Raw genomic sequence first — 12152 nt, forward strand, 5'->3', positions numbered from 1 at the left:
CAAAGCTTGGACCAAATGGAAAAAAGACAGAAGACCTGAAAAATGGAAAATATATACTTGTTATAGAAATTAATATGTACAAGCGTGCAGAGAGGAAAAGAGAAAATATGAAAAAAATCTCAGAGAAAAATGTAAAGATCAACCAAAACTATTTTACAGATTTGTAAACAACAAACTGAAAAACAAACAAGATTTGGAGAAATTAAGACAAGGAGGAGTTGAATACACAGAGGAAATTGAAATGGCGGAAATTATGAACAAGTATTTTAAATCAGTGTTTATAAGGGAGAACATACAACCTGAAGAGATCGAATGGAAAGAGAAAGTCCCCCCCGAGAAAGAAATAGAAGTAACAAAGAATGAAATATTGAAACACTTGAGTAATCTTAATGTCAAAAAATCGCATGGACCAGATGAAATAGCAAACTGGATTTTGAAAGAATGCAGGAATAAACTGGCAGACAAAATACATAGCATAATAAACAGTTCCTTGAAAGAAGGAAAAGTCCCAGAAGATTGGGAAAAAACAAATATAGTACCTATATATAAAGGAGGAAATAATGAAGACCCTACCAACTACAGACCAGTCTCTCTAACAAGTACAATAGCAAAAATATGTGAAAGAATTGTCAAAAAAGATGGGTAAAATATTTAGAAAAAAAAAGGTGCTAAATCCAAGGCAATTTGGATTCAGACAAGGACGATCATGCGTCACCAATTTAATATGTTTCTATTCAAGGCTAATATATATAATACAAGAAAGAGATGGATGGGCTGATTGTGCATTTCTAGACCTAAAAAAAGCTTTTGACAAAGTACCACATAAGAAGTTGCTTAAGAAATCAGAAACTGAAGGAGGAATACAGGGCAAACTGCTTAAATGGATGGAAGACTTTTTGTAAGATTGTGCATTTCTAGACCTAAAAAAAGCTTTTGACAAAGTACCACATAAGAAGTTGCTTAAGAAATTAGAAACTGAAGGAGGAATACAGGGCAAACTGCTTAAATGGATGGAAGACTTTTTGCAAGAAAGAAAAATGAGAGTAGTGATAAGAGACAAACACTCAAAATGGGATGAAGTAATAAGCGGTGTTCCACAAGGAACAGTTCTGGCCCCGATAATGTTTGCTATATATATTAATGATATGGAAGAAGGAATTGAAAGTCATATGAGCTTCTTTGCAGATGATGCAAAACTGTTAAAAAAAGTGAACACGGAAGAAGATTGTGAGTCACTACAGAGTGATCTAAATAAAGTACAGGAATGGAGTAGGAAGTGGGAGATGGCGTTCAACACTAAAAAGTGTAGTATAATGGAATTTGGAAAAAGCAAAAACAGAATAACAGGAGCATATAAACTGGGAGAAGAAGGAATAAAAAAAAGTAGAAAATGAGAGGGACCTAGGAGTCATTGTTATGAACAATATGTCACCTAAAAAAAAAAGATTTTTGGAGAAACTTATAACTTAATAAGAACAATCAAAGTGGCATTTACATACCTGGATGAAGAAATGGTGAAGAAAATTCTAATCACTCTGATAAGACCAAGATTGGAATATGCAGCAACGATATGGTCACCAAGTACAAAAAAATGTATAAAAAAAAATTGAAAGAATACAAAGAGCAATTACAAAACTGGCACCAACACTCTCAAAACTATCATATGAAGAGAGACTAGCAAAACTTGAACTACAGACACTAGAGCAAAGAAGAGAGAAAGGAGATTTGATAGCTATTTACAGAATCATGAAAGGCATAGAAACTATTGATAGAGAGAATCTGATAAAATGGGATGATAGAAATACAAGAGGACACGGAAAGAAAATCAAGAAAGACAGCTATAGAAGAGATGTGAAAAAGAATAGCTTTTCTCAGAGAGTAATAGACAGTTGGAACAAGTTAGATGAGAAAGTGGTGTTTGCAAAAACAATACACCAATTTAAAAATAGTTTAGATAAAATGAGATATGAAGACGGGACACCACGAGCATAGCTCCCCTTCCCGTAAAATACAACTAGGTAAATACAACTAGGTAAATACACATACACACACACACACACACACACACACACACACACACACACACACACACACACACACACACACACACACACATACACACACACGCACACGCACACGCACACGCACACACACACACACACACCACACTCACGCACACACACGACAGTCGAAGTGACCGCGAAATTTGGAACTCCAGGAAAAACTTCAAATTTCGTGGATACCAATGACGAGGGAGTACCTGTGTTGTATTAGTAGGGAAGGGGAGAGCTCGTGGTGTAGTGGGAAGGTAAAGAAAAAAGAGAAGGGGAGGGATTACTGAGGAAAATGGAAGGAAATGAGGAAGGGGACGAACGGGCCCCGGGAGTCATAAGGAATGTCAACAAAAGATGCGCAGACGATAGAGGTGAAATCGAAGAGATGAGTAAAAATTTAAATATTAGAAATATACGTAAGGATTTAATGAAGATGACAACCTCCTCCGATTAGCAAATCTAGAGGAAAAACTAGAGAAAATGAACGAACAGTGGGAGGTTAGGTTCAGTCAACTTACACGGATTACACAAAGAGTTGATAAATTGGAAGAACTAAAGAAGGAAAACCAAAACCTAAATAAAGAAATAGAAAAATTAAAAAGACAGTTAAAAGAAATAAAGGATGAGAATGAGGAATTAAAGAAGAAGAATAAAGAGAACAAAGAGTCTACAGCAAAAGAGGTACAGGGTTGGAGAAAAGTCCAAGAGAACAACAAAATTGAATTTAGAGATATAGTAAAACAACAGATGAAAGAACAAACTAAGGACACAGTTATTAAAGTGATGAGGAAAAGGAGAATATAGTAAGAGACATAACGGATAAAAAGAAATGTATAAATTACATAAGGGATGGGAGAGTAAAGGAGGAGAAGGAAAAGGTAAACAAGATATTAGAAGTAGTTCAAGAAGATCAACAAGAAACAGGGAAAGAAACTGTAGAAATATATAGACTAGGGAAATACAATACAGATAAGACCAGACCAATTGAGGTTAAATTCAGGTCACAAACGACAGTAGAGAATATCTTAGCAAAAACAGGGAAACTGGCAAAAAGTGATCTATATAAACATGTATGGATAAAAAGAGAGATGAATAAAGGGGAAAGAGAGGATGAGAAAACAAAAAGAATAGAAGCTAAGGAAAAAAACGAGAACAGAACAGAGTTAGACAAAGGGAAATTCTATTGGAGAGTAGTGGATATGAAAGTAAAGAAATGGTTCATAGAAGAGAAAAACGAAAGGGAAACAGATGGAGGTAGTAGAAAATTAAAAGTGTCTTACACAAATATAGATGGCTTAATAACAGGCTTGAATTAACTGAATGATTACCCGAAGGAAAAAGAACCGAACATAATGGGAATTGTAGAGACAAAATTGAAAGGCCCACTACCACCCAACAGTGTAGGACATGGTGCGTACAATTATAGGATTAGAAACAGAGAGGTAAAACAAGGGGGTGGAGTTATGTTCCTGACTAAGAAAGAGATAAATGTGAGGAATGTCTCATATGGCAAGAATAGAGTAGAGATAATTATGATGGAAGTGAAGGACAGGGATGGGAAGAGCAGGAAGTCTGTGTAAATTATGTGCCTCCTAAAACGGCTTCGTGGGAAGACAGAGAACACAAAAATATGTTAGAAGACACAAGGATAACACTAAATAAGATAATGGAGGATGGAGGAAGAATGGTTATAATGGGTGACTTTAATTGTAAAGAAATCTGCTGGGATGAGATGACAGTGAAAGGTGGAGACGATCAATGGGGAAATGTACTACTTGATATGATTATAGAACATACAATGACGCAATGAATACAAGAGAATACTAGGTATAGAAATGAGGAAGAACCATCGAGACTGGACCTAATAATCACATCAGAACCTGAAAAAGTGGACAAGATTGAATATAAGACACCAATAAGTAAAAGTGACCACATATTGGTTAAACTGGAACTAAATGAGGAACAATACACGGAAAAAAACGAACAATATAGAAAGGGAAGATTGATGGATGGAATTTTTTTTTTTTGTAAAATAAGAGAATTATTTAAAAAAACAGACTGGGAAAGGATACACAAGGAGGAAACAACAGTAGAAGAGAAATGGAATATTTTGACAAAAAATTATAAAGAAGGAATGGAAAAGTATGTTCCAAGACAAAACAAGAAAAAGGATATGTAAAGAGTTAGTACAACAAAAGATGTAGGGAGTTAAAAGACAAAAAGGATAAATGAAAGAAAGGATAAATGGAAGAAAAATAAAAGACCTAAAAAATGGAAAATATATACTAGTTAGAGAAATCAATATGTACAAGTGTGCAGAGAAGAAAAAAGAAAATACAAAAAAGATATCATAGAAAAATGTAAAGATCAACCAAAACTATTTTATAGATTTCTAAACAATAAAATGAAAAACAAGCAGAAATTAGAGAAAATAAGACAAGGAGGAGTTGAATACACATAGGGAGTAGACATGGCAGAAATTTTGAACAAGCATTTTAAATCAGTGTTTACGAGGGAGAACATACAACTTAGAGATGTCGAGTGGGAGGAGATAAAAGAAAGAAATGATAAATCTCTTGAGCAACTTTGATGTCAGAAAATCGCATGAACCAGATGAAATGGCAAACTGGATTTTGAGAGAATGCAGGAACGAACTAACAGACAAAATACATAGCCTAATAAGCAGTTCACTGAAAGAAGGAAAAGTTGCAGAAGATTGGAAAAGAGTAAATATAGTATCAATATATAAAGAGGGAAATAAGGAAGACCCTACTAACTATAGACCGATCTTTCTTACAAGTACGATATCTAAAATCTGTGAAAGAATTATCAAAATTAGATGGGTAAGGCAATTGAAAAAAAAAGTACTACATTCAAGGCAATTTTGATTTAGACAAGGACGATTATACGTCACAAACTTAATGTGTTTCTATTCAAAGCTAATAGATGTAATATAAGAAAGAGATGGATGGGCTGATTGTGTGTTTCTAGACCTGAAAAAAGCTTTTGATAAGGTGCCACATAAGATATTCCTAAAGAAATTAGAAACTGCAGGAATACAGGGCAAACTGCTGAAGTGGATGGAAGACTTCTTGCATGAAAGAAAAATGAGAGTGGTGATAAGAGACAAACATTCTAATTGGGATGAAGTGATTAGTGGAGTTGCACAAGGAACAGTTTTAGCCCCAATAATGTTTGTTATATATATTAATGATAGGATAAAGGAATTGAAAGCTATATGAACTTCTTTGCGGACGATGCAAAATTGTTGAAAAAAGTGAAGTGTAGAAGATTGTGAGTCGCTGCAGAGTAATCTCAATAAAGTATGGGAATGGAGTGGGACGTGGGAGATGGAATTTAATATTAAGATGTGTAGTATAATGGAGTTCGGAAGAAGAAAAAAAGAATAGTGGGATCATATAATTTGGGAGAGGAAGAAATTAAGAAAATAGAAAATGAGAACAACCTGGGAGTCATTATCATGAATAATATATCCCCTGAGAAACATATAAACACAATAGTTGGAGAAACTTATAATTTGATAAGAACAATCAAAGCGGCATTTACATAATTGGACGAAAAAATGGTGTAGAAAATACTAGTCACTTTGATAAGACCAAGATTGGAGTATGCAGCGATGTGGGCACCAAGAACAAAAAATGTATAACAAAAATTGAAAGAATACAAAGAGCAATTACGAAATTGGCACCAACACTCTCAGAACTATCATATGAGGAGAGACTAGCAAAAATTGATCTACAGACATTAGAGCAAAGAAGAGAGAGAGGAGACTTGATAACTATTTATAGAATCATGAAAAGTATAGAAACTATTGATAGAGAGGATATAATAAAATGGGATAGTAGAGATACAAGAGGACACGGAAAGAAAATAAAGAGAGTTATAGAAGAGACCTGAAAAAGAACACCTTTCCCCACAGGGTAATAGATGTTTGGAACAAGTTAGATGAAAATGTGTGTGTGCAAAAACGATACACGAATTTAAAAACAGTCTAGATAAAATGAGATATGGAGACGGGACACCACGAGTATAGCTCTCCTTCCCGTAAAATACAACTAGGTAAATACACACACACACACACACACACACAAAGGATTACAAAGGATTACAAAGGCGGAGCATGCCGACAGGAGACCTTTTGATCCATATCTAGGTCGGATGAAAAAAAAAAAAAAATCATATTAATAATAAATTAAAACTATAATAATGTAAAAATAACACATAAAATACATAAATAAATGCATAGGTATAGTTGAATAACAAACAAACAGGTAAATAGTAAATGATTATAAATTGACATATAACTAATAATAAATGAAAATCAGACAGACAAGTTATAACAAAACAAAAACAAATAATATAACATAAATTATAATCATTACAGCATCTTACTTAGGTATTTATCTAAGTGATTCTTAAAGCTTCGAACTGAACTACATTGCACTACCTGTGCAGGAAGTTTATTCCATTCATTAACTACACGGTTGGCAAAGTTGTTTCTACCTACTTCCAAATTGAATCTATTTCCGGACAGTTTGAGACCATTGTTTCTTGTCTGATTCTCATTCAATGTGAAAATTTTGTCACTTTTGATGTTGTCAATTCCCTTTAAAATCTTAAAGACCTGTATCAAGTCACCTCTGAGTCTACGCTTTTTTAGGGAAAACAGATTCATGTGCTTAAGTCGATTTTCGTATGATTTATTTTTGATATTTGGAATCAGTTTTGTGGCTCGCCGTTGTACTTTTTCCAGTCTGTCAATGTCTTTAATGAGATTCGGTGACCATACGGAAACAGCATATTCCAAATGTGGACGAACTAACGATTTATATAGCTTGTTAATGAGTGATGGACTTTTGAAATCAAAAGATCGCGCAATCAATCCCAGAATCTTATTTGCTTTCTCAGAGGCTGAAATACACTGCTTGGATGATTTGAGGTCGTTACTGATAATTACGCCGAGATCTTTTTCACTATCCACTTTTGTTAACGAATTTCCAAATAATTTGTAATCGTACTTACTGTTATTTTTACCTATGTGCATTACCTTGCATTTACTTGTGTTAAATTTCATTAGCCACTTTTCAGACCATTGCTGTGATTGATCTAAATCTTCTTGAATATCTAATTGGTGTGAGTGATCATTTGCCACTCCGCACAGTTTTGTATCATCAGCAAATTTGGAAACAGTAGATTTTAGTCCATGGTCTATATCATTTATATATACTATGAATAGAAGTGGCCCACTTACAACACTTTTCCATCCAGAAGTTTTTCCATTTAAAACAACTCTCTGTTTTCGATCATTCAACCAATTACTAGTCCAACCTAATAGGCTACCACTTATTCCATGCAAAGCTAATTTAGTAAGTAGTCTTTCGTGTGGGACGGTATCAAAAGCTTTTGCAAAGTCTAGATATATTAAATCTATATTGTTTCTTTTGTCATAATTCGAGATAACTGTGTTGTAGAATTCGAGTAAGTTAGTCACGCAAGAACGTTTCCGTCTGAAACCATGTTGGCTATCATTTATCAAATGGTTACTTTCTAAATGATATTCGATATCATCTCTGATGATAGTTTCCATTATTTTTCCTACGATCGAAGTAAAACTTATAGGCCTATAGTTATTTGGTTTCTTTTTGTCACCTTTTTTGAATATGGGAGTAACGTTAGCTAGCTTCCATTCTCTTGGGACATCTCCGGATATGATGGATTTCTTGAAAATAATTTCTAATGGAACAACAATCTCATTTTTCATTTCCTTTAAGATTCTTGGATGCCAACCGTCAGGCCCTGGTGTTTTATTAACTTTGAGTTTGTCTATACACCTTTTATTTTTTTCTTTTGTTATATTTACCGTATTTACACACACACACACACACACACACACACACACACACACACACACACACACACACACACACACACACACACACACACACACACACACACACACACACACACACACAAAGGCGGAGCATGCATGCCGACAGGAGACCTTTTGGTCCATATCTAGGTCGGATGCAAAAAAAAATCATGATAATAAATGAATAAAAACTATAATGTCAATAATTAATAAAATACATAAATGCATAGGCATTCATTATAGGCAGGCAACCGCGATTCGTGTAGTCTGGAGACTATTCGTCAGCGTCTGTCTGTCACTGGGCGGGCGCAGGGCAAATTGCTTCGAGTAACAATGGTTGGTGCAATAGTTGAATCCTTATACAGGTGGGGGCGAATGACGGGGCGATGAAATTCTCCTCCAGGTAGGGGGCTAATAACCGGCGCGATGGTGCAGATCTAGGCCCTAGTGAAGAGTGAACACAACTCCATACTAGTGACAGTCCGATGGATACGTCTCGTAGAGGTGGGTTGGTTGGTGCAGTGATGTAAGTGATGCAGCGATCTAAATGCATTTCTGCCTCCTTTCTTCACACACACACACACACACACACAAACAAACACACACACACACACACACACACACACACACACACACACACACACACACACACACACACACACACACACACACACACACACACACACACACACACACACACACACACACACACACACACACACACACACACACGGATTGGTAAGGCACTGGCCTCACAAGCCGGAGAACCGGGGTTCGATTCCCCGGCCGGGCGGAGACAAGTTGGGTTTGTCTCCTTTCACGTGTAGCCCCTGTTCACCTAGCAGCGAGTAGGTACGGGACGTTAGTCAAGGAGTTGTGACCTTGCATTCCCGGTGTGTGGAGTGTGAGTGGTCTCAGACCTACCTAGAGATCTGCTAATAATGAGCTCTGAGCTCACTGCCGTAGGGTGGTGTCTGGCTGTCTCGAAAAGAGGCTGCAGCAGATCCGAGGTGAACACACACACACACACACACACACACACACGCACACACACACACACACACACACACACACACACACACACACACACACACACACACACACACACACACACACACACACACACACGCACACACACACACACACACACATATATATATATATATACATATATATATATATATGTATATATATATGTATATATATATATATATATATATATATATATATATATAGTGTAAAAAGTGGTTGGAAATGCAGGTTGGAATAGGAACACTACGTATATTGCTGAAGTTTGGACCACAAGTTTTCATTAGAGTAAAAGTCAGTATTATAGTGTTCCTATTCCAACTTGCGTATCTCTACCACTTTTTCCACTCAATTGTCTAACCTTTTCTGCAATATGTATATATATATATATATATATATATATATATATATATATATATACATATATATATATATATATATATGTGAATTTTGGTAGGAGTCCAATGGGATCCCCCCTTGGACCACTCTTCGCCAACTTCTATATGGGATCCATCGAAGAGAAAGTCTTCAACGACCATCCTGACATGCAGCCCTGTATCTACGCCCGGTATGTTGACGACATCTTTATTAGCGCAAAAGATTCCCAATCTGTAACTCAACTCTTACACACATTCAAGAAACATTCAACCCTCAATTACACCTATGAACACCAACGCAACGATGGCACCCTCCCATTCTTAGATATACTAGTAGGCACAGCCTCAGATCGATTCACGACTGAAGTCTACGTCAAAGACACTAACCTCGGTTTCTGTCTTAACGGCAGTAGCGAATGTCCAGAACGCTACAAACAAAGCGTGATCCGATCACTAGTGAACCGAGCCTTCTCCCACAGCAGTACATGGAAAACCACGAACAACGAACTCCAACGTATAACAACACTACTTGTCAACAACGGCTATCCACAACACTCCATCGAATCCATTATCAAAAACAAGATGAACTCCTTTACCGGCCAACCAACACCCACAAACACCAATATACCAACACTGGACCTGTACTACAAAGGACATATGAACACCGGCTACAAAGAAGACGAAAGAACACTTCAAAATATTATCACACGTAACATTCGACCCAACAACTCAGACACTAAGATACGCCTAATCGTATACTACAAAACCTCCAAAACACACACCCTGGTTATTAAGAACAACAGCCAGCCCCCCAACCCTCCTCTACAAGAAGTCAACGTCGTGTATAAGTTTGATTGCCCTGTCGGTGATTGTCAGCACCGCACCTCCTCATACATTGGCATGACTTCTATGACCCTCTCCAAAAGACTCTCATACCACCTCCAGAATGGCGCCATCAAAACACATATGACAAAAGAACACAAAACCACCATCACCAGACAAACACTAAACGAAAACACTAAAATAATCTACAAAGCCCACGACCCCCTTCGCCTTAAGATGGCCGAAGCAGTGAACATATACATCGAGAAACCTTCCATTAACATACAACTCATGCCCACAACCACACTCCCAAGCAGTAGACGCACATAACACAAACAATAACACCCCTTTCCACAATCCACAAGGAAGTTGCTACTTCCACGTACGCAGCGCTACGGATCACGGCTACATGAAATGACCTCTCCCAGTGTTCGGCCAATATACGGCCTGTATTTAAACCAATGTAATCACCAACTATTGTTACTCCCTCCCTGAGGATGACCGAGTAAGGTCGAAATACGTATAGGAGAATTAAAAAAGAGAAAACCGCACCCAATGTCTTTTGGACACCTTCTCAGCTATTTGGAACCACCACAGAAACTTGTTGCACGAGAGAAATTAAAGCTCCAATATAAACTCAACAACGCCATTGTCGCTGTAGATTTCTTGAAATCATGTATATATATATATGTATATATATATTACTGATAACCCACTTTCGGAGAAAAATAAGCGAAAGTATAAAGATCTGTATATTTTGATCACTAACTGTGATCCTCTTCAGCAGATGTGAATTACAGAAAAGAGAATAATGTGTACTTATACAGAAGTAGTGAGGTAAGCAGGAAGGGACGGGGGCTCAGTTCACGTGTCCGGCGTTGTGTGGACCTTGGTGGATTTTGTCCACTGCTAATTTAGAAGGTAACATTTTATTTATTGCAAATGAAGATGTATAATCTGGTGACCACTGACCATAAGAAATATTATAATGGAATAGGAAATAGATCATAAATTACCTTTTTTTAGATATCTTAATAATTAGAAATTCGGAGTCTTTATCGTTCACAGTTTATAGGAAGCCCACCCACACAGGGAGCTACTTACATTTCTTTAGCCACCATCCAGATAAAATAAAATATTGTGTCGCTTCAGGCCTATTCTTATGGGCTTTGAGAATTTGTACTTCACAATATTTAGGCATGGAACTAATTTCAGTAAGAAGTCATTTAACAAAATTAGGATACCCGTCGTGGTTTTCACAAAAAGCCCTTAGTAAGGCCAAAATTAGTTTTTACAAATCAGATTCCCATTCCGCCATGAATTATAAGTGGGATAATAGTTGCATAAAATTACCTTATAATAAATCAATTAATGACTTGTCAGATTTGTTACCAAAAGAAAAAGTAAATTTTATCTTCAATTTTCCCAACAACTTGTTCAGTAAAGTTGTCAATATACATCATAGATCCAAGAGTAATACAACTCCTGGAGTTTATAAGTTACCTTGTTTAGATTACAAGGATGTATATTGGGGACAAACGGGTAGAGACCTCACCACCAGGGTCAAAGAACACAAGAACTCTGTAAAATATGGGTAGGAAAATTCCGCCGTATGTCAACAAAAACCATTGGATAAATTGGGACGATGCTGAAATAATTTACAAATCTAAATGCAGTTTCAGAAGAAAAATGGTAGAATCCTCTTTGATAAATAGTTTTCCAAATTATGATATTTCTTATGGTAAATGGTCACCAGATTGTATATCTTCATTTGCAATAAATAAAATGCTACCTTCTACATTAGCAGTGGACAAAATCCACCAAAAACCACGCAACGAAGACACGTGACCTGAGCCCCCATCTCTTCCTGCTTACCTCACTACTTCTTTATAAATACACATTGTTCTCAACTCCGTAATTCACATATGCTGAAGAGGATCACAGTTAGTGATCGAAATATAGAGATCTTTATACTTTCGC

Source organism: Oratosquilla oratoria, chromosome 14, assembly GCF_046742065.1.
Source record: "Oratosquilla oratoria isolate Oo_2021 chromosome 14, ASM4674206v1, whole genome shotgun sequence".
NCBI lineage: Eukaryota > Metazoa > Arthropoda > Malacostraca > Stomatopoda > Squillidae > Oratosquilla > Oratosquilla oratoria.